Raw genomic sequence first — 23240 nt, 5'->3', positions numbered from 1 at the left:
ATAATCAGATGTTTCTCATATATTTTCAAAAGCCCCATATGGTGCGAAACGCCTGCCAGATTTCTCTGTTTTGATAAACAGAATGACATTTATTTAAATAGTTCTGAAAAATATCTTCTTTCTCTACTTTATACTCAGGAGAGTTAATGCAGTCCTTGTTTCAGGCAATACAATGCCCCATTGTCTGGACCTGTCCTACTGATGATTCTGATTTTCTCCCTCACATGTCATTCTGGAGAGACCCCAAGGACACTAGCCTTCAAAGATTTAAGGGTTTTAAACCAAGGGTGGATGATGGCGAGTGTCTGACCTCAGTGAACTGGTTGGCACTGAGTTTTTAAAAAGTGATTTGGTGTTTGTTGCCTGTGAAACTCGGTATCCTCTAAAGAGGTTGTTACTTTTACCGCATGACATTCAATATATTTACCATAAATTCCAATGATAGAAATTCAAGCAGAATGGCTGAAGCAAAGCAGATAGGAAAAGGAGTAAATACTTTGGACATTGTTACGTTACGTTGACATATTTTCTACTCCGCTTTGGACATTGTTACGTTACGTTGACATACTTTCTACCCTGGCTCTGTGGGTCCCTGAGCCCCATTTTTTCGATAGCAAGGAAATCTAATTGAACTGAAAGTCCCCATCCTTGAAAAACGCGCTGTTTTGTTGTTTGGCTTTTTCCCTGTCAGCCTTTCCCGTCTCTGAGGTTTGCTTTGACAGCTCGGAAGTTTGGGTTATATACGCTAATACACACAGAGTAAGGAAATAATTAGGCTGTATGGTATGTTTTCATCCAGAAAACCACAGCTTTAAAATATTCCTATTGTTTTCCCCCGTCCTCTGCTGCTCGCTCACAGTTAACAAGGCCTTGTGGGCAAAGGGCTGGAGGCCTGTGTGCCATGCAGAGCTCTGCTTCTCCTGTCGTCCCGCCAAGGGAATCGGCGTGTGCTGGATTAAGTACAAGTGTGCGAAAGTTATATCCCAGCGCTACCAATGAATTAGAAAAAGGGCCTTTGATTCCGAACAAAACACTGAATAATTGGGAGAATTGTGTGTTGTGGCTGATTGTTGAAGGAAGTTTCCACATCATTTACTCCCTAAGAAATGTGGGCGAGACATACCATGGTATCAGAATATCCAGGATCTGGAAAATGTGGATTCATCCTGCAGAAGCCAAGGACGATCTAGAGAGTGAGCTCTGGCTGGCGCCCCGCAAAACGTATTTTCATGGGAGTTTCCGAGCTGTTCAGAGGGTGTTCTCCATTCTTTTCGGCTTCACGTTTGTGAAACTGGGTTCTCACAGCTTAGTTTCAGGATTCGACTTCCATGTTTTCTTTATATTTATCTGTATCATTTCAGTTTCTTTGAACGATAAAGTTTAAACAATGCTCCAGTGAGTCCTTATGAGAAGCTTTGTAATAATGATAATACTTACTTGATCTTACACCAATACCTATTTAGGCTTCTACCAATCCATACTTTGCCACCTTTTTATAACTCTCAAAGATTATGGGTGAAGCTTTCTTTTTCAGAACTCAAAATGTCTCTTCAAAAGTGTCGTAGTGTGTTTTGATCAAAAGAGCCTACATTAGGTCGTCCTGGTAATGACTAAAATGAAGGCTTAACTCACTGAGATGATTTCCACTCAGTGAAAATGAAGCAATGAAGCAAGTTTTGAAAATAGACCAAAAGGTATTTTCAAATAAATTCAGGCAAGTCCATCTGCTACTGGAGATTGAAAATTTCTATTTTAAAACTGCTGAATAAAATGCTATTTTTATTTGAGATTAGAGAGAGAAAAAAAATGTTGATATTGCTTGCATTAGAGGAACTTTGGAGCCTAGAAATTTTTAATAGAAAGACCTGGTCTCTGACCCAACAACTTCACTGCTGAAGAATCAGAAACAGACGTATATCTGGGATCAGGTGGGGTGAGCAGTCTGCTTTTTCGCAGTGAACTGACAGAAAGGGCTTTCAGGGGATGTCTGTTAATCAGCCCTGTACCTGTCTGACAGGTGCATCACCGTTGCTTGCAATCCCATCATTTGTTTCAGTTTCCCAACTGCTGGAAAACTGTAATGCTGTTGGGGAGAAATGAATAATTCAGCTTAAATTTAAAGTAACAGTGTTGATTGTCTACATTTTGTAGAATTAGAAAAGTAATTTTGAATAATTTCATAAGAAGAGAACACCAAATCTGTAGAAAAGGGAGCCTTTATTGTAAAAACACAACTCAGAAACAAATGAAAAATAACAATGTGAAGTAAAAATTAAAGAAGAAGGTAGGAAATAATTCAGGTAATCTCCACATATAAACACATATTTTTAAATAATAGAACATCTGACTCCCTTGCTGAATTCAAAATATCTGAATATGTTGCACAGAAAAACGTTTTGCAGGTCTTATGAAAATGAGTAGCTGAATAGAACTTTCTGCTCACGGGCATTTCTGACTTATCTTTGTAATAAATTTTTGTTTTATAACGTGAATAGGAAACCCATTATTCATGTTGTCAAAGGCAATCCATTTTTTAAAAGTCTTCCCAATACTGATGGGATATTGCATGGGGTTTTACTATCAAAAACTATCAAAACTAGTTCTACTACTGTCAAAAACTAGTTCTACTTTATGTCTGAAAACACTGCAGCAGAGCTCCCACAGATACAAATGTAAAAGTTGTATAATCAGGTAACACTCCTTGTATATTCCAATAAATTTTGGCAACGAAATATTTACGAGGAGAATTGCATTTTAAAACAAGCAAGCACAGAGAAGAAATACATAAGAATACATGAATATTTTATGACCTCTTCAAATAGCCTTACTTGAAAAGACCATCACTCCATGGCATATGGACCCAGTTGATCCTGAAATAAGCTTGAGGTGGGTGTGTCCCTTGACCATCAGCAAGCCGACTGTAAGGCAATGAGAAGGAAAACCCAGGTCATCTTGGGGTTCCTATGGCCAACTTAAATGGGAAGGATGAGAAGGGAACTAGCTGACGTTTACTGAAGAAGAAATGGCAAAGGTCTTCCACTTGGTACCTTTCAGTCATCATTGCTTGGAAACAAAGATAGATCATGTACTTGCATGTAGGAAAATAAATCTAGTGTGTACTTTGTAAGAGAGCCAGGCAATTAACAAGTGGCAATGCCAGTTCCTAGAATCTGTATTGTCTTTGTGTTGGGCAGCATTTCGATAGAAGCCCGGTAAGTAACCCAAATCAGACAGAGGCAGGCAGATGGCTGGATGTCTCTCTTCTATGCAAACCCATCCCTCCTCAGTGAAACCCCTGAAAAACCCTCCTCACTGCCTTCCAGTTTATCGGAGTCTTTGCATCATCGCAGTACATCGCCCTCCTATGACTACTGATGAATGTTGCCAGTATTAAGGTCTGAAGATGATTTTGACTGTCTTTTCTTAATTAAAAATAGTAAGCATGTTATGTAAATTGGTGGCTTCTTTTGCATGTGGGCTTCTCTTGTAATAGCCCTTGAAGAGTAGGAACTTGAGAAGAATATTTCAGTCTCTTTGCAGCTAAAAGGATTTTAATCATATTCCTCGACATTTTCTTGGCTTGTAAGTGGACTGTGTTCCAGAATGCAACGCACACAAGGACATTTATGTGTCATAGCATCTTTGACAAGTGAAATTCCCCCATTAGACTATAAATAAAAACAGCTGTGCAATCTCAGACACGTTACATAAACTGAAGATGTGTCAGATTTAAAAATGAAACAGCTATTATGGAATTAAACTCCTCCAGCTTTTAAATATCATTACAGACAACTTAATAATGCATTTCAGACTAACTGTGGCTTTTCAAAAATAAAACCAGAGGCTTCCAACTTTAATCTAGAAAATTGTTTTTGTTGGAGATCCTTCCCTATTATTGTTATGCAACAAAAAGCAAAACGAAAAATATAGATAAAAATTATCTATGAGTAAGATTGTTAAATTGCATATTTGATTAGAGCTTTTTTAAAATAAATTTATTTATTTATTTTTGGCTGCGTTGGGTCTTCGTTGCTGTGCGCGGGCTCTCTCTAGTTGCGGCAAGCGGGGGCTACTCTTCGTCGTGGTGTGCGGGCTTCTTATTGCAGTGGCTTCTCTTGTTGTGGAGCACGGGCTCTACGTGCGCAGGCTTCAGTAGTTGTGGTGCACAGGCTCAGTAGTTGTGGCTCGCGGGCTCTAGGGCACAGGCTCAGTAGTTGTGGTCCGCAGGCTTAGTTGCTCCGCGGCACGTGGAATCTTCCCGGACCAGGGCTCGAACCCGTGTCCCCTGCATAGGCAGGCGGATTCTTAACCACTGTGCCACCAGGGAAGCCCTGATTAGAGCTATTTTAAAGTAAAATCGGAAATCCAATGAGGCTGAGAATACATCTACTGAAAAAGCCAAGTTGAAAATGTGAAACAGTCTATCATCATTTAAATAGAAGCCATTTATTATATAGAGCTCTCTACTAGATGCTGTAAATATTTTATAAACGACGCACACCAGCCTAATCTATGGAGTTTAGCAATGCTCTCTGAAAAATCTGGGTGAATTGAGTCTTATTCAAATACAAAATAGAAGTAGAGATAAGTCACGACAATGGTTTGAAAAACTATGTGGTAGAGGAAAGAGAAATCCGTTAACCTAGTACAGGAATCCTGCAAAATAATATATGGTTCCCTAATAAAGACCAGAAGACTGCAGTCCATGACCTCATTACTTCATGGGACTTCAAGGTGAAATTAGTCAGTCCAGGCCCCTCCATTTCACAGAAACTCCAGATGCTTTATTATCTCGCCCAAAGTTGCACAGCTAGTTAGAAGCGGACTCAAAACTGGTCTATTTGTTCTACACCCGATGGATTTTACTGTAATAGCAGAATATTTACATTTTAATATGAAGGTTTCCAAAGATTTGTATTGATCTACCTAAAAATGTTATAGTTGGATTCCTGAAGGTGTCCCAAGTTCCCTTTTGAGGGTCATTTTCTTTGATTCTCTTTCTAGTTGCATTTTCTTTAACCAATCGACCCCTTATACTGAGTAGTCCTAGGTGTGATGGGAACAGTAAGCAGGACGGGTGGTTTGGGATGTTTCTGAGAGGAGAGAAGTTACAGAAACTCTGGAGCATATGCAGAGAAAGGAGTTCTCATTTTGCCCCTAAGATTGCAATTCCTGATGCAACCCATATAAATATCAGAGCATTGCTTTTAGAGATTTTCTGAGGCAGTGGGTGGTGAGGCTGTTCGAAGCATTTTGTTCTCTGTTACTGACACTGAAGATCATAAAAGTAGATCTCAGTCTCCTGTGCATTTCCTACATGACCAGTCCCCACGCAAATGTCCCCCTGACCCTGTCTAGCTGAGCCCCATGTGTGTCTTTGCTTGAATATCCCTCAGCTCTGAGAAAATTGACCGGACCGAGTGTGGGCAAAATTCATGATTCACCTAGACAAGATGTCAGTGGTTGGGTTATGATAATAAATGATCCCTTCATTGCAATTGTCTGTAGATTTCTATGCACAAAGGTAAAATTAAATCCAGCCACAATGTTATGTACATCCTTTGAGCCAAAAAGCATAAAGTAAGCAAAGATTTTCCTTTTATTTTCATATAAAGGCTGAACAGTTGGGGTAATTATACTGATGGCATAAAATGCACGTATTTAAGCTCTCAGATATTTGAGCCAGGGAATATACATAAGCAAGATTTAGGAACTACGGTTACGTTGCTTCTCTTTGTAATTGTCTTGTCAAACATTATAGAAATCCTTGTAAGTTTCATCTTTATTATCCGGATTGATTTTAACCGAAGCCTTCAGGTAGATCAAATAGATGTAATTATTTATTCCTTTTTTTTAATTTCACATTTGCTGAGGGCTGTGGCAGCCACGGAAGACCTACAGAGATGAAAGTATTGTTCTTGTTTAGGGAAGTCCATTGAAACCAGGAAGATGGTATTTGATGTCTTTTAAACCATGAAAAGGTGACAAATACTCCATTTAAGCACTCTTTTGATGTCCTAAAAGCTAATGAGATCAGCCTCTCCCGGTTAACTAGACAGACCATCTGGTTCTGGACAGAAGTCTCAGCAGGGGTAATCCGTTGGCACAGGCCAGACAGGTTAAGAGGGGTGATCACTAACAGGGCTCCAGGATCAGCGATTCTAACCTTATACAAAGTTCAGGAGACCAGATCTAGTGAAGAATGTCTCCTTGAAAATCAAAACCTGCTGGGAAAGGCAACACAGCCCACTCTTAAGGGGAGAAGGAAGTAGTAGAACTACTTCAGCAACTACCAAGATGGAATCATCGTATATTTTATTAGTAAGATGTTCACACTTCTGGGCTTGGATTCATAAAGATGACATACTGCTTAAACCACGGTATTTAGCTTAGGACCAGGAGGACCTTTTGTTGAAGACAGCGCATCACGGATAAGTAGCCTCCTGTCTTTGTCCATTTGTCTCTCACCTCCGGGCCTTCCAGGAGCCAACATGATGAGAGAGGGGTGTCACGTTGAACCTGTAGTGAGCTGGAGGTATGACCTTACCCATCTCTGTCATTATTTTAGGTCTAGTTAATTTCACTTGTGTACATCTTGCCTCTTCCTCCAAGTTGTGAAAATTGTGTTCACTGGGATTATATTCCTTTGTAGCTTCAGCCCTCACATCCCAATGGGTTGTGTAATAGATGTTTGGAAAACCTCCTCTTGGCACCTGAGGGAATTTTGCCCTATAAACGATAGCTAGGTCACTTGCCATCTAACCTCAGCTCATTCTCTCTGCCCGTTTCCCAGTCAGTCCTTTCCCTCTGCAGTGGCCATCAACAGTGTTTGGGAATCATGGTGTCCTTGGAGAATCCGGTGGAAGCTATGGACTTTTGCCACAGAAAATATCCAGTACACACGAAACTGTCCTCAGGGTGTTCCTGACCCATGACTGCCAATCCAGGATCCCGTGAAACACCCACCTGCTTGCCGCCCAGCCCTGTACATTTCGGTGTGGTCTGAGGCACACGAGGTACTCCTCCGTGGCCCACCATATCCTTGAGTTCTTAGGTCGAGCAAAGGTGGCTGCTGCTGGCTGCCGTGATCTCCTCTCACGGGTTTATGCTTCACATTATCATATTAATCTGAAATCGAACAGGAAAAAATTCTGCTAATTTTTTTCACTAGGCATTTCTGCCTTTAAAACTTGTTTTTACTGAGGAAACATGGATATATAACATTATATGTTTCATGTGTACAGCATTATACTTCTACTTCTGTGTACCCTACAGCATGCTTACCACCCAAATTTAGTTTCCATCCATCACCATACACTTGACCCCGTTTACCCATTTAACTCTCCCCCCACGCCTCCCTTCTGATAAACACCACTCTGTTCTTTGTATCTACATACTTGTTTCTGTTTGATGTGGTTTGCTCATTTATTCTGTTTGTTTGTTTATTAGTATCTTATATTCCACATGTGAGTACAATTATATGGTATTTGTCTTTCTCTGTCTGACTTATTTCATTTAACATAGTACCACCTAGGTCCATCCATGTTGCTGCAAATGGCAAGATTTCATCTTTCTTTATGGCTGAGGAGTATTCCATTGTGTGTGTGTGTGTACATACCACATCTTCCTCGTCCATTCATCCATGGATGGGCATTTAGGTTGTTTCCATATCTCAACTGTTGGTAGATAATGTCATATGAACATAGGGATGCGTATGTCTTTTGGGTTAGTGCTTTCATATTCTTTGCATAAATACCCGGAAGTGGGATAGCTGGGTCATTTGGTAGTTCTATTCTTAATTATTGGTCATTCAGCATTTCTTAAAGGGATATAGGTCTGAAACCTATTTTGAATGATGTTTACTAATAGCTGGATGCAGTGGCATTAAGTGGCCAAGACCTCCTAGGCTGAGGGAAGAAAATTCCAGAATGTTTGGGTGAGGAGCTCAGCAAACCCTCTCCCCCTAAAGCCTTGATAAAACTGGAAGAGATTTTGTCAAAAGTAACATTTCAGGTCTCTAAAATCCAGCCAAAGGACGTACAAGATCCCGCTAAGCATTTCCCCAATAGTTCTCCCGCCAAAAAGTCGAGATCTCACATTGGCTTCCAACCATCTGCTCTTTCTGATACAGCATCAGACAACCATGCCCTGCTGGGAAAAAAGGAAGTAACCAACCAGAGGACCCCAGTGGGTGCCGATGGGGCACTGCTGTGGATTCCAGTTCCACCTAGGCCCTTGGTACCACTTACAGATGCTTCCACTTTCCCCTCACAGCTTCCTCCAACATCTTATCCAAGATGGTTATGCCACATTTCTTCTGCTCATGTAAGCATCCTTTCCTATTCTTGCTTCCCTGGATTCTCAGGTAACAAGTTTCCCTTTTATTCTAGAGGGGAAAAAAAAAAAAAAAAGATCAAGGCAGAGCTACCTGAAAGTACCTGCTTACTTAGCCTCTTCTCTTTCTTGCCTGTCAAGGTCATCTCCTGCTCGAGCGCAGAGCCCTCTCCTCAGCGTCCCCTCCGAGTTCTGTCTCTCCCGGGTTCTCCAGCTTCAGTGTTTCTATTTGCCCCTTTGCTTCAACTCGTGGAAACCTATAAAAATGTACAATTATCTCTTTCCTAGGGAAAAAGTGTTCCCATCACCTCACACCTGTCTCTACCTGTCTCATTATCCTTTCCTTTCATAGCCATATTTTTAGTGTGTGGTCAAACACACACAACATAAAATAACCATTTTAACCATTTGAAAATGGCATTCAACCTTTTTTTTTTTTAAAGTGGAAGGTTCTCCTTTTAATTATTCTTTTTGGCATGATTTATTTCTGCTTTTTTTTATTCGTTTAAATTTTATCTTTATCGGGTTATTTTAGACATTTCAGTATTAAAATCTAAGCTCTTTTAAAAAACTTTTTATTGGAGTATAATTGATTTACGATGTTGTATTAATTTCCGGTGTACAGCAAAGTGCATCAGTTATGCATATACGTATCCTCCACTCTTTTTCAGATTCTTTTCCCATATAGGCCATTGCAGAGTATTGAGTAGAGTTCGTGCTGTGTGTTCTCTGTTTTATGTGTAGTAGTGTGTATACGTCAATCCCAATCTTCAACCGTTTTAAAGTGTACGATTCTATGGCATTTAGTACATGCACAGTGTTTAGCAGCCATCGCCGCTGTCAAGTTCCAGAACATTTTCAACACTCCCCAAGGAAGGAAGGTAGCCCTGTAATCATTAGTAGTCACTCTCTCCCCCCGCCAACCCCTAGCAACCACCAGTCCGCTCTCTGTCTCTATGGATTTTCTGATTCTGGGTGTTCTGTATACATTCACAGCCATAGTTCTTGCAAAGATGATAAAAGCTACCAGCATCCACGAGTTCACTTTCCGTGATCTTCTCATCCCGCTCTAACCTAAGCTTGTTCTTTTCCTGTGCTCTGTGCCCCGAACCGGCTCTCTCTAGGACCTCTGATGACAGTCTCGGTAGCCATCCAGTGGGTTGTCTTGTCTTTTTCCTTCTTCATACCTCTGAAACACTGGAAATGGATCACTGGCTTTTTGGGGGCTTTTGCTGCAATCCACGTTTCTTTTTGCCAGCCAGGAATAAAAGATACCAACATCACTGTGGGAGCCACTCAGGACATCACATCCAGTGGTGGGAAACTGAAAACTATTGCCGCTCTGATGCCAGGTACCAAGACTGACTTCTAACCCCTGTGCTTATCCCGTTGGACATTAGAAAACACTCTCTTGGGTTCATTTGCGTTTTAGATTTTTCGTATGCATTTTGATTTCATGTGTTAGGCCAAAGTGGTTTTTTTTTTCCATGCTACCGTTGTCTCCTGAGTTTATATTTTCTACGTTTGTGAATGGTTTTTGAAGGTTTACTGCATAAGCAAGTGTTGAATTGCCGTCTATAGACTTTCAGGCTTTAGCAAGAATGGTGAGGTCTCATGAAGCTTCAGGAGAAAGACTAACCCTAAAGACATAGGTCCTATTTTATCATGGACCTTAAAAAATTTTTTAACATCTTTATTGGAGTATAATTGCTTTACAATGTTGTGTTAGTTTATGCTTTATAACAAAGTGAATCAGCGATACATATACATATGTTCCCATATCCCCTCCCTCTTGCGTCTCCCTCCCACCCTCCCTATCCCACCCCTCTAGGTGGTCACAAAGCACCGAGCTGATCTCCCTGTGCTGTGCACTGCTTCCCACTAGCTATCTGTTTTACATTTGGTAGTGTATATATGTCCATGCCACTCTCTCACTTTGTCGCAGCTTACCCTTCCCCCTCCCCGTGTCCTCAAGTCCATTCTCTAGTAGGTCTGTGTCTTTAGTCCCATCTCTTGCCCCTAGGTTCTTCAGAACCATTTTTTTTTTTTTTTTTAGATTCCACATATATGTGTTAGCATACGGTATTTGTTTTTCTGTTTCTGACTTACTTCCCTCTGTATGACAGACTCTAGGTCCATCAGCCTCACTACAAATATCTCAATTTTGTTTCTTTTTATGGCTGAGTAATATTCCATTTTATATATGTGCCACATCTTCTTTATCCATTCATCTGTCGATGGACACTTAGGTTGCTTCCATGTCCTGCCTGTTGTAAATAGAGCTGCAGTGAACATTGTAGTACATGACTCTTTTTGAATTATGGTTTTCTCAGGGTATGTGCCCAGTAGTGGGATTGCTGGGTCATATGGTGGTTCTATTTTTAGTTTTTTAAGGGACCTCCGTACTGTTCTCCATAGTGACTGTATCAGTTTACATACCCACCAACAGTGCAAGAGGATTCCCTTTTCTCCACACCGTCTCCAGCATTTATTGTTTGTAGATTTTTTGATGATGGCCATTCTGACCAGTGTGAGGTGACACCTCATTGCGATTTTGAGTTGCATTTCTCTAATATTTAATGATGTTGAGCATCCTTTCATGTGTTTGTTGAAAATCTGTATATCTTCTTTGGAGAAATGTCTGTTTAGGTCTTCTGCCCATTTTTGGATTGGGTTGTTTGTTTTTTTGATATTGAGCTGCATGAGCTGCTTGTAAATTTTGGAGATTAATCCTTTGTCAGTTGCTTCATTTGCAAATATTTTCTCCCATTCTGAGGGTTGTCTTTTCGTCTTGTTTATGGTTTCCTTTGCTGTGCAAAAGCTAAGTTTCATTAGGTCCCCTTTTTTTTTTTTTGGTTTTATTTCCATTTTTCTAGGAGGTGGGTCAAAAAGGATGTTGCTGTGATTTATGTCATAGAATGTTCTGCCTATGTTTTCCTCTAAGAGTTTTATAGTGTCTGGCCTTACATTTAGGTCTTTAATCCATTTTGAGTTTATTTTTGTATATGGTGTTAGGGAGTGTTCTAATTTCATTCTTTTACATGTAGCTGTCCAGTTGTCCCAGCACCACCTATTGAAGAGGCTGTCTTTTCTCCATGGTATATTCTTGCCTCCTTTGTCAAAGATAAGGTGACCGTATGTGTGTGGGTTTATCTCTGGGCTTTTTATTCTGTTCCATTGATCTATATTTCTGTTTTTGTGCCAGTACCATACTGTCTTGATTACTGTAGCTTTGTAGTATAGTCTGAAGTCAGGGAGCCTGATTCCTCCAGGTCCGTTTTTCTTTCTGAAGATTGCTTTGGCTATTCGGGGTTTTGTGTTTCCATACAAATTGTGCAGTTTTTTGTTCTAGTTCCGTGAAAAATGCCATTGGTAGTTTGATAGGGATTGCATTGAATCTGTTGATTGCTTTGGGTAGTACAGTCATTTTCACAATGTTGATTCTTCCAATCCAAGAACATGGTATATCTCTCCATCTGTATCATGTTTAATTTCTTTCATCAGCGTCTTACAGTTTTCTGCATACAGATCTTTTGTCTCTTTGGGTAGGTTTATTCCTAGGTATTTTATTCTTTTTGTTGCAATGGTAAATGGGAGTGTTTCCTTAATTTCTCTTTCATATATTTTATCATTAGTGTGTAGGAATGCAAGAGATTTCTGTGCATTAATTTTGTATCCTGCTACTTTACCAAGTTCATTGATTAGCTCTAGTAGTTTTCTGGTAGCATCTTTAGGATTCTCTATGTATAGTATCATGCCATCTGCAAACAGTCACAGTTTTACTTCTCCTTTTCTTGGATTCCTTTTATTCCTTTTTCTTCTCTGATTGCCGTGGCTAAAACTTCCGAAACTATGTTGAATAATAGGGTTGAGAGCCGGCAACCTTGTCTTGTTCCTGATCTTAGTGGAAATGGTTTCAGTTTTTCACCACTGAGAATGATGTTGGCTGTGGGTTTGTCATATATTGCCTTTATTATGTTGAGGTAAGTTTCCTCTATGCTTACTTTCTGGAGGTTTTTTATCATAAATGGGTGTTGAATTTTGTCCAAAGCTTTTACTGCGTCTATTGAGATGATCATATGGTTTTTCTCTTTCAATTTGTTAATATGGGTATCATGTATCTTTTAAAAAATAAAATTTAAAATATATTCTCTCTTCATTTAGAAAGTGTTTGTGGGGCCACTACCTATATACAGAGGAGGGAAAATATTTAAAACTGATTTTAAACAAAAAAATTCAGTATGTTAGTAATATGGTAAAATGGGGGTGGGGTGGGAAATGGATTTATTTTTGTTCTTAAAATTTTTTTCCTAAAATAAGAGAGATTGTCACTGCTGGTCTGAAGGCTAATGTCAGAAGTAATTAAGAGGCTTCCAGGGATGCTTTGGTCTTGCGAGAAGTTGACATTTACAGTTTTGGTGAAGTTCATCTTTTCCCTTCGGCCAGAAGACAACATAACATTAATTTTCCTGTATAATTAAATCAAACAAAGGAACGAGTAATTCCTACTGCCTAAAAATTATCCCCCAGTTTGGAAGAGTAATGGAGAAAACAAGAGAACATTATTTTTTAATGTCAGTGAATAATAAGGTGGTGATTTTTGTTCTCACAAGTCATTCTCTCAATGCACTGAGCTTTGGTTTCCTAGTATCAAGGTAATCAGCTTATGCTAAGGTCAATAGACTAGGTTAGAAACATTGCTTAATTTTAACCTGCTGGCTGCTGAAGTTGCCACTTTCTTTATGATTGGGGTTTTTGGAAGTACTCCTTACATGTGAAATGAAATTCAGATTAAAAAAAAAACTGTCTATGCTGTAAGGGACAAGTATTTTGATTGTTCGAGGGTTTTGGACCATACTGTAGTTTTAAAACTTCTTTCTTGTCATCAGGTAGACTAGATGTCTTTTTTCTCACCTATTTAAACCGTATTTTAAGCTTCTGATTAATTCAGAATTCAGTAGTGATTCTCCATCACTTCTAAAGATGCAACTGCCTCAGTCCTTCATAAATGAAAGGGGTTGAGTTTTTGTTTGCTTGTTTGGTGTGTGGGGGGGGGGGGAGAGTGCATTATTTATTTGTGACAACATGTGTGAAATGTCTTCTACCAGGGAAGCTCATTAAAGAATCATCACCCAGGGTTTTAATTGGGGCTGGGCACGTAGGCACCCCCTGCGTAGCTCGTACCAAAATTCCAGCTTGTCAGGGGAGCAGGTGTTTATCATAAACCACATCGTTTGTACAAACAATTTAGAGCAGTGAGACATTCTTATCAGGAATGGCAACAACATTTCTGAGCTCCACGTTCCCAGCTGCCAGCCAAGGGCTGAGCTTGCAAGTGGGATTTCCTCAGAGGGCCCTCTCAGGTCTGCTGTGTGAGACTCTTCTGCTCCACCATCACGTCCCTCATGTCTGGCCCTGCGTACGCAGACCTCCAGGTCCATCCCCCATCCTGCGTCTCATTGACTCTTATACTCCATCTGCGGGAACTGCCTGCATTCCCCGCAGTCCCCCCTCTTCCCTGCCTCTTACTCCTTCTTCTGCCTGTGATGTAGTGGTGATGACATACACCTTGGTAAGCTAAGCTAAAATACAGTGCAGTCACTCTAGACACACAAACATGGGCTGATGGAACAAAAGGCCTATGTTTTTGAACATTAATGTTTGGTCCATTGATGTTTTTGAACATGAATGTTTTGCATTATATTTTGAGACAGGTATGTTTTTATACAGATTTTACTATTACTTCATTTTATAGATGATGCCATTAAGATTTCATTCTGAAGCTTGTCTTAAAATTTGTTTCATTTTCCTCTGATCATGCTTTTAAAAGGATGAATTGAAATGTAGTTATATAATAACCAATTATTGCTAACAAATATTAATGTTATATTTTTCTTCTGATTAATTAAGGAGATTTGCCCTTCCTGAATTGCCACACTCTTTAGTTTCTTCCCCCTTATAATGTGAAAATCAAACATTAGGTTATTTTTCTCACAGTCACTCCTGTCTATCTATGGAATATTCGTCATTTCTCCTCAGTGCTGAATTTCGAAGTGTAACAGAGTAACAGGTGTTGGAGATGATGTGGGGGGTTGAGACGCCTCAAACGCTGCTGGCAGGAATGTGAAGTGGAGCCGTCACTCTGCAAAACACTGGCAGTTTCTCAGAAAGTTAAACGTAGAATTTCCACGTGACTCAGAAATTTCACTCCTAGATAGATACCCAAGAGAACCGAAAGCATATGTTCCCCAAGAGACTTGAAAGTGAATGTCTGTAGCAGCATATTCATGCAAGAGAAAATGTGGAAACGACCCAGGTGCCCATCAACTGATGAGTAGAAAAGCAGGATGTGGGCTACTACAATGGAATAGTATTCAGCCATAAAAAGGAATGGAACACCGATTCACACTGCGACATGAATGACCCTAGAAAACAAGATGCTAAGTGAAAGAAGCAGCCGTGAAAGGCCACCTATTGTATCCCTCAGTTTATATTATATACCCAGAATTGGCAAATCCATAGAGACAGAAAGTAGATTTGTGGTTGCCAGGGGTCGAGAGGAGGGGGAATAGGGAGTAACTGCTAACTGGTATGGGCTTCCTTTTTGGAGTCATGACGATATTCTGGAATTCAAGGGAAGTGATGGCTACACAACCTGTGAATATAGTAAAATCCCTGAATATAAAAAACTTTAGAATGGTGGATTTTATGGTATGTATGTTACATCTCAATAAAAAAAAAATCAAAAAAAATCATGAATTTCCATTTGAAGGTAAAGAAAATAATATTTTAAGTTTCTCTGAAAGAATTTTACAACAGAGGATCTAACGGAAGTTTAAAGAGAAATGAGAACTGAGAAGCAAGGTCAGTACTACTTAATTCCACGACAGTTTTTTGAAGAATCGTGTAATTCAGCAATCGGCGTTTACTTTGTCTGAGAGTCCCCAGTCACACCTAATAATGCATAATGACATACAGCTAGTGATCCTGTTAAAGTCAATCGCTTTCTTCATGTCAATCTTCACTCTGCTTCCAATGTTTTGAGGTATTGCAGATTTTTTCAGAGATGCGTGAATAGTGTGGGGAAAGACATATTGAGGGCGTTTGGAAAACCTCAATTTCTCCTACCACTCCATCACCAGTAAAGGTAAAAAATGTGTCTGATGATGTCTACATAAAGCTCATGTCTTTCTCTCTCCTTACAGCTCCACTGAAGCGCTGTTAGGTGTTTCACCCTTGCTAGCTTTGGTAGCTTGTGTCTGCACTAAGAACAACTGGTCAAGAAGAGGAATTAGTTTAAGCAATGCCACAGTTAATATTGCGTTTCCAGTTTCCGGCTTTTCAAGTCTGATGGTTTTGTTGGACCATGAGGTAGTTTCTCAGTGTTTTTTGCTACTTGGAGGAATGTAATCATACTTTCACATTTTTTCAGTGTTGGTGGTTTTTTTTTTTTACTTGCAACTTATGCCTAAGATAATTTTACCTTTGTGCTGTGCTATGTGATAAGCTAAAATTGCAACAAACTACTTCACTGATAACAGGGGGCAGTTGGAATACCTTCACTCTGTGATCAGAGGACTAGTGGAATAGATTAAATGTCCAAAAATGATGACAGTTTTTAAAAGATCCTTTGTTTCTGGTTTCTGTTTTGATTAAGATGTTATAAAATTAGTCATGCTTCTTTACAGGAAAGTAAGAATAAATATTTATTCACTTACTTAAGCGCTATTACAAAGTAGGCACCATCTGTGAGCCTCAGGGACTAGGAGAATGAGTAAGCACGCAAAGCAGCTCTTCAATCTGCCAGTGCACCAGAGGGGCCTGCAGTGGGCAGTGGGCGTGTCCCACATCCCTGAAGCAGATGAACACGGACTTGCCCTTACTTTCTTTCTACAGCTCAAAGGTCCAGCAGCTTCCCTTGAACCTAGAATGAACCCAGAAGTGAAGTCATGCACAGGTGCCAGGTGTAAAAATTGCCAAAACCGGGCTTCCCTGGTGGCGCAGTGGTTGGGAGTCCGCCTGCCGATGCAGGGGACGCGGGTTCGTGCCCCGGTCCGGGAAGATCCCACGTGCCGCGGAGCAGCTGGGCCCGTGAGCCATGGCCGCTGAGCCTGTGCGTCCGGAGCCTGTGCTCCGCAGCGGAAGAGGCCACAGCAGTGAGAGGCCCGCGTACCGCAAAAAAAAAAAAAAAAATTGCCCAAACCTAGCAATTGTATATAGTCCACCTTTGTTACTTGTAATCCCATAAAATGATAAATCAATGACAAAATACCAGAAAATGTGAACTACTTGGGAACTGGAAATACTTCAAGAGAAATCGGAATCACAGCATCGATCAACATTTTAGGGAGGGGACTAGACCACAGTTCTGCCTCCTGTGAAACCTTTTGCCAATAAAAGACAATGTAAAAAATGATACTAAAATGACAAGAAATTCTAGAAGAGAAAACTCGAGGTATGACATAGAATACAGTCTAGGGAGCCATTGCACATAGCGTTGGATTGCTTCATGTGAATAACAAGAACAGAACTTTCATCTCCTGCTCTGTGCTGTTTACGAAGTTACTTGCGTCCTTCTTAGGGGACAGGAAGAGAGGACAGAAAACCATTCACCCACCATTGGTGGTGGAGGAAGGGGCGGTAACCTAACTAACTGGAATGTTCCACAGAATCCGTCTTTCATGGCCGTGCGCTAAGTGGTTCAGGCTTATCATCTCAAATCGATCCTTTTAATAGCCTGTAAATTAGGTGTTATTAGTATCTCTATTTTACAGATGTGAAAACAGGATAGAGAGCTAAGTGTCAATATTTTGCCTGGGAATGAATTGTGAGTATTTGGTAAAGATGGATGTAATTGACGTTTAATCATCATAACTGGTCTATTCTCTGTCTATACCACACTTTCTTTCATCTCCTGATTCATTCAAGACTTGGGTCAAAAATCCCTTTACACTTCACCTTTTCTAGAATGCGTCATCTGTTGGTTCTCAAACAAAATTGTGATTTTCCTTACTCTGCTCTCTGTAGTGGTTCCATAGCTCTCAAACCACATATTGTGACTGTTAGTTACTTAACTGGTACCCACAAGTTTTATTGCATTCATAGTTTTATTCCTGGAACCTGGCATACTCCCGGGCGCATAGAGGTGCTCGATAAACATTTGCTGAATGAATGATTGATCACTGAAGGAGTAAATCGGATGATGTTGAACAAACGTTAATTTTCCATTCTCTGTGCTTACATACATATTAGAATTAACTTCACCTAGTTAAAACGTTGTCTTGAAATTTATTCAAACTTCCCATTTTCTATGAATTAACCAGAAACCCTCTGTCTTTAGATTTTCACTAGTTAACGAGTTAAATCTCTTTTGAACTACATCATTTGAAAATATCAAGTGGGACAAAATCCGACAGTTCAGATAGTCCACGTCTCTTTAAGGAGCAAAGGTCGCCCAGCCGTCTGCTCCCCTGTCTCAGTACTCAGCCGACACTTGCCCGGATGTCTGTTAATGCACATTAAATCACATCTCCTTACCTGGCCTCCAAGTGTGCCTTAGTCAACAGGTCACTTGGTTATTATTATCTTCCACCCAGGAACAAGATAAAATATGTGCCAGAGAAAGATGTCTTATAGAGATTCTCGAAATGGGCTAGTTATACATAAACAAATAAATTACCAGACCGGACGCTCCTACCTTTTCGAAAGAGAAGATTTGTTCTAGGGGTTGAGAGTGAAGAAAATCGATCCCTGTTGAACTGACAAATGTCCCTTCTAGTTTATGTTGCCATTAAAGCATAAAGTTGCCATTTTCCTTTATCGGTCAGCTACTTACTTCCTGCCTGAGCTATTCAGGCTTTCTGAATCATCTCTGTTGGTCTCTTGCCAAATGCTTGGCTGTTGGGCGCATATGGAATAAATTATACAATGAAAAACATCTCCATCTTTCCAGCTATTTGATCAAATGCACCTGTAAATCTTGAAATGCCTATAAAGAAATGTCTCACAAGCACCTTGGACACGAGATACAAAAATCTCACAGAGGACAATAGTAAGTAAATTTCGGAAGGTTCGCTGGACTTAGGAGATGTCGATAGTTAGGGAGGAAAAATCCCCAAACCAAGTCTTGAAATTCTAAGAGATGGTAACCACTATTTATACACATCTACGTTACTCTTCGTATTTGGGAAACTGATGGGGAAGTGGGTACTGGTATTTCCTTTTTAGGGTAGGAGGGGGAATTCCCCAGTAATGGAAGGGGAGAAATGCCCAGGAAAAGGGAGCACTTTTTCAAGGCACCTCTTTTCCCAACCATGGGAAAGGCTGCCATTTCTGAGCTGCGCTGTCCTGTGTTCCTTGTTCTCCTGTAGTGGATACTTGTCGAGGCTGCCTGTTTTGTGAGAGCTGTGTCCGCAGGCCCAGCATACTAGAAGAGTATTAAATATTACTGAATAAATGTATGTCACTGCTAGTTCCTATCTTTGCACCTCTGTCGAGGTCATCCTTTCCTGCACCTGTCTCTCATCAATACCCCAGCACAGATTATCTGCATCCTTCAAGGGGAAGACTTTCTTTTTCTGGGGGACATTTTCTGAGCCTCCCTTGCAGCCTACCTGGGGGAACCTTCTCCATCTTTTTTTCTTTGTTCTACAGTTTGCATGTTGGAAACCTTTACTAATGCCCTCGTTACACTGCGTTGCTGTGTTTTACAGTATTTGCTCCTTCCGTGACATGTGTTGTTGGCATTCCCAGGGTCCAGTACATAGTTTTGTTCAATAAATAGAAACGCACGAGTGAGGTAATGAGGGAGTGAATAAAGATAAGATGTCCCTTATTGCCTTTTCTCATTGAAATCCGTCCTTGTTCTGTGCAAATTCCCTGAGCAGAGGGTTGCCGGATGTAGCAAAACTAAACGAAGTCTTCCCATACGATCCAGTAGTTGTACGCCTTGGGATTTACCTAAATGAATTGCCAAGTTCTGTTCACTTGAAAACCTTCATGCAAATGTGTAAGCAGCTTTACTCATAATAGCCAGAACTTGGAAGCAAGCAAGATGTCCTTCAGTGGGTCAATGGATAAGCAAACTGTGGTCCCTCCAGACAATGGAACATTATTCAGCAATGACCAGAAGTGAGCTATGGTGCCGTGAAAAGACGTGGAAGAACCTAAAATGTATATGGCTACGTGAAAGAAGGCAATCTGAGAAAGTTATATACTACGTGATTCCAACTCTGTAACATTCTCAAAAAGACAAAACTATGGAGACAGTAAAAAGATCAGTGGTTGCCAGGGGTTAAGTGTGGGGAGGAATGAACAGGCAGAGCACAGTGGATTTTTAGGGCGGTGAGACTACTTTATATGGTACTGTAATGGTGGGTACATGTCACTGTACACTCGTCCAAACCCACAGAACACAACACCCAGAGTGAACCCTCGTGTAAACTATGGACTTCGGGGGATGATGATGATGTGTCGGTGTTGGTTCACTGCTGGTAACAAGTGCGCCATCTGGTGTGGGATTTTGATAGAGAGGGAGCTGTGCATGTGTCGGGGAGGGATCTATGCGTATGGAAACTCTCTACTTTCCCCTCAGTTGTTAACCAAAAACAATTCTAAAAGGAAAAGTCTGCCTCCAAAATGCAGGGAACCCAATTAAATGTGAATTTCGGATAACAAGACCTTTTAAGTATAAGTATGCCCCATGCAGTGTGTGTGTGTGTGTGTGTGTGTGGGTGGGTGCGCGTGTATCTGTGTGTGGGCACGCGTGTATGTGTGTGCCTGTGTGTGCGCGCGTGCATGTGTGTGCTTGTGCGTGCGTGCGCAAAGACCGTCGCATACTGCTAAGTGTTATTTGTTTGTTTTAGTTGAGACATAGTTTACATACCGTAACATCACCATTGCGAAGCATACATTTTGGTGGTTTTTTGTGTATCGGCAAAGGGGTACGACCACCACCACTGTCTAATTCCAGAGTATTTTCAACACCCCGGAAAGAAATCCCACAGCCACTAGCAGCTCATCCTCCTTCACGCCTCGTCCCAGCGATCGGCAGCCACTAGTCTTCTTCTGTCTCTGTGGATTGGGGACTGGTTGCTATTTAAGGCTCCCTTGAACTTGGGGATTCCGTTTCTGTGTCCCAGCTCACAGACACAAGCAGGCCTTTCCTGAGGGCAAGGAAGGCGCAGCAACTGGAGGTACTGTTACGCTCATGTTCTGAGTACAAAGAACTGACGAGACACTGTCCTTATTTATTTATTTTTTAACATCTTTATTGGAGTATAATTGCTTTACAACGGTGTGTTAGTTTCTGCTGTATAACAAAGTGAATCAGCTATACGTATACCTATATCCCCATATTCCCTCCCTCTTGCGTCTCCCTCCCACCCTCCCTATGAGGCACCGTCTTTAAATCTCACATTGATCTCATGGCCCTCACTCTCCATCTGAATAACCCCTAAATGTTGACTGCACATAAACATGCCCTGGTGCGTCTGTGGCTTAAAGGAAAATCCTAAAGTCAAAAGGTGAAAACGCCATTTTACTCATAGTCTCGTTTGGTTCTACAGGAAATCTTAGTTTCTATTCTTTTCTGACTATCATGCCGTTAACGGATTGGATAAAAGTATGCGTTCCCTTCCTCTCTCCCTTCCTTCCTTTCTTTCTTTCCTTCTCTCTCTATCTTCCTTTCGGAACTTGTGATTCTGAAAAGAGGAACCAGGAAATTCAGACCGCGCTTGCACTAAACCTCCTTGACATAGCGTGACTGGAGAAGATGTCCCTGGAGACGGAGGCGGGTCCCCCTTGTTCTGTGGGGACACCGGGTGGCACCCGTACTTGTGCTTCTTGTCTTCGCTTTGGCAGGGCGTGCAAAGCCCGGCTACAGTCAGTCACTGAAGCGCCCGAGACATTCGGGATCAGATATGTTTTATGATAGGAGCACATTTAGGCTATGGTGGCGAAATCTGCTTTTATTCCAAATATATCACATCTGGGTTGTACTTAGCCAGAGGACAGCCATGTTATAATTAAAAATGAATTTGAGTTCTTATAGAATTCAAAACTAACAAGAGCCATGATTGAAAACACATGTCAGTGACCGCTGAAAAAGCTAACACTTGTATTTATTTACTGTAAAGCTGCTGTAAGAAAAGGGCTTACGTGGCAAAAGTAAGATACTCTGCAGCTCGATCCAAATACTCTCCCTGACGCTGTTCCTGCTTCTGGGGCTGTTCAGAGGGCTTTATACATACTTGGAGTCGAGGAGAAGTTTCTATTCAGTATATGTGTACATTATGCACTCTGTGACGAAATACAACGTATTCTTGGCCTCTAGATTTCATGAACTCACTCTTTGCTCTTAGGAACTATCTTTGAATTTGATATAATTGAGGACAGTTAGTAGAGTCACCTCATACACTTGGGGCCATAGGAGGATCTCGCGGCATCCACTGTTTTACCCCATAATTGCCTAGTGAATGGTGCATACAAGTTCTGGGGCTGCACAAGGAGAATCCTGACCTGCAGACCCGTGGGAAAAGTTTGCAAACCATCGAGAAACAGCACGAGGTACTTGTGGCTGTGTCACTGAGAGGACATCCTACCTAATTGTGGCAAGCCACGACAGCCTGTGCTACGGAGCATCAGGACCCCAGCATGGGGCACCGGAGTCCATTAACAGAGGGTGCAAGCCCAGATGAAACCACCATGTGGTCCTGCCATCGCTAAGCACAGCCTGCAGCGTCTGCTGTCTGCTGTCTGCCGGTCGGGCTGGCCACTCCTCCATGGACGTGGCCAGTGGGGACACAAGGAGCCCGGATGGATGCAGGCAGGGAGCAAGGTCAGCATGGCATTGGCTCCCCAGGACTCTGGTCTCGCACGACAGCAAAGAACTCAAGCACGCAGATGGCAGAGGCCTTGAGCTGTGGGTGGCTGGAACTAGGGACATACAGCAGTGACCCTCGGTGGGGGAAGGGCTGGGAACGTGCCTCATAGCAGCTCCTCCCCAGGCTTCACTCCATCAGCTCCCAAAGGAATTGCAGGGTCTTCCACCAAGACGTGGGTCGGGGTGTGGTCAGCCTTTGCACGGGCGGCCTGTGGAGCACACACGAGGTGCCAGGACACCACCGTGGAGGCGTTTCCTACAGAGAATTGCTCAGTGTCGGCAGGGGGGCATCTGTGCCTCCACGGTCCACAGCCCGGTCACCTCGAATCTATCAGAAGCTTTGCAGTAGTAACTCTCCAAGGAATGTCTGGAGCCAGCCTTGGCTACGGGGATGTTTAAGATTGTGCGGGGCCATGTGCTGGCGAAATTGGGACCGGAACTCAGTGAATCTTCCGTATCTTTTTGGCCTGGCGATAACACCCTGGACGACGGGGTAAAGTAATTCCTCTGTCTTCTGTCCTCCCCCCACCACCAAATCTCCTGTTCTGCGTCCTGCGTCTGTTTCAGTATTTGTCCATGACACCTCATTGCCCTGAAACGTGCGTGGAAGCCCATGGGGATGACCTCCCCCATACAGGTCTGAGTTCTCAGTATTTCTCTCTCCGTCCTGAATATCCGTCAATCACTGTGGCCTGTTCCGAGATGTCCAGAGACTGAGGAGAAGGCAATGACCACAGCTGTGGTTACTGGGGGTTTGGCCTGCCAGGTGCCCCGAGAGCCACCAGAAAGGCCTTCCTCTCGTGATTCCCATGCATCCGTACAAACGTTTGCCCTCAGCAATTTCCTGCTGCAGACTCGAGGGATTTTTCTTCATTCAGACGCTCCTGGGTTGTCAGAATTCTTGTGCTATCTTATACTGTAATGTGGAAAGCGCAGCGGAGATAAATTTAATGCGTCTCTTCATGTAATTAAGGCCTCGTGATGAATGACTTGGCCATATATGACTGTGATTCTGCTGTACATC

The 23240-nt window shown here is 41.7% G+C and overlaps 1 protein-coding gene across 3 annotated transcripts in view; it reads left to right on the top strand.

Moving 5' to 3' along the window:
* Positions 1-23240, top strand: part of ANOS1 (anosmin 1) — a 675260-nt gene that overhangs the window by 438249 nt on the left and 213771 nt on the right. The window lies entirely within an intron of this gene.

Source organism: Orcinus orca, chromosome X, assembly GCF_937001465.1.
Source record: "Orcinus orca chromosome X, mOrcOrc1.1, whole genome shotgun sequence".
Taxonomy (NCBI): Eukaryota; Metazoa; Chordata; class Mammalia; order Artiodactyla; family Delphinidae; genus Orcinus; species Orcinus orca.
The sequence above is the reverse complement of the archived record's forward strand: the minus strand, read 5'-3'. Positions and strand labels throughout refer to the sequence as shown.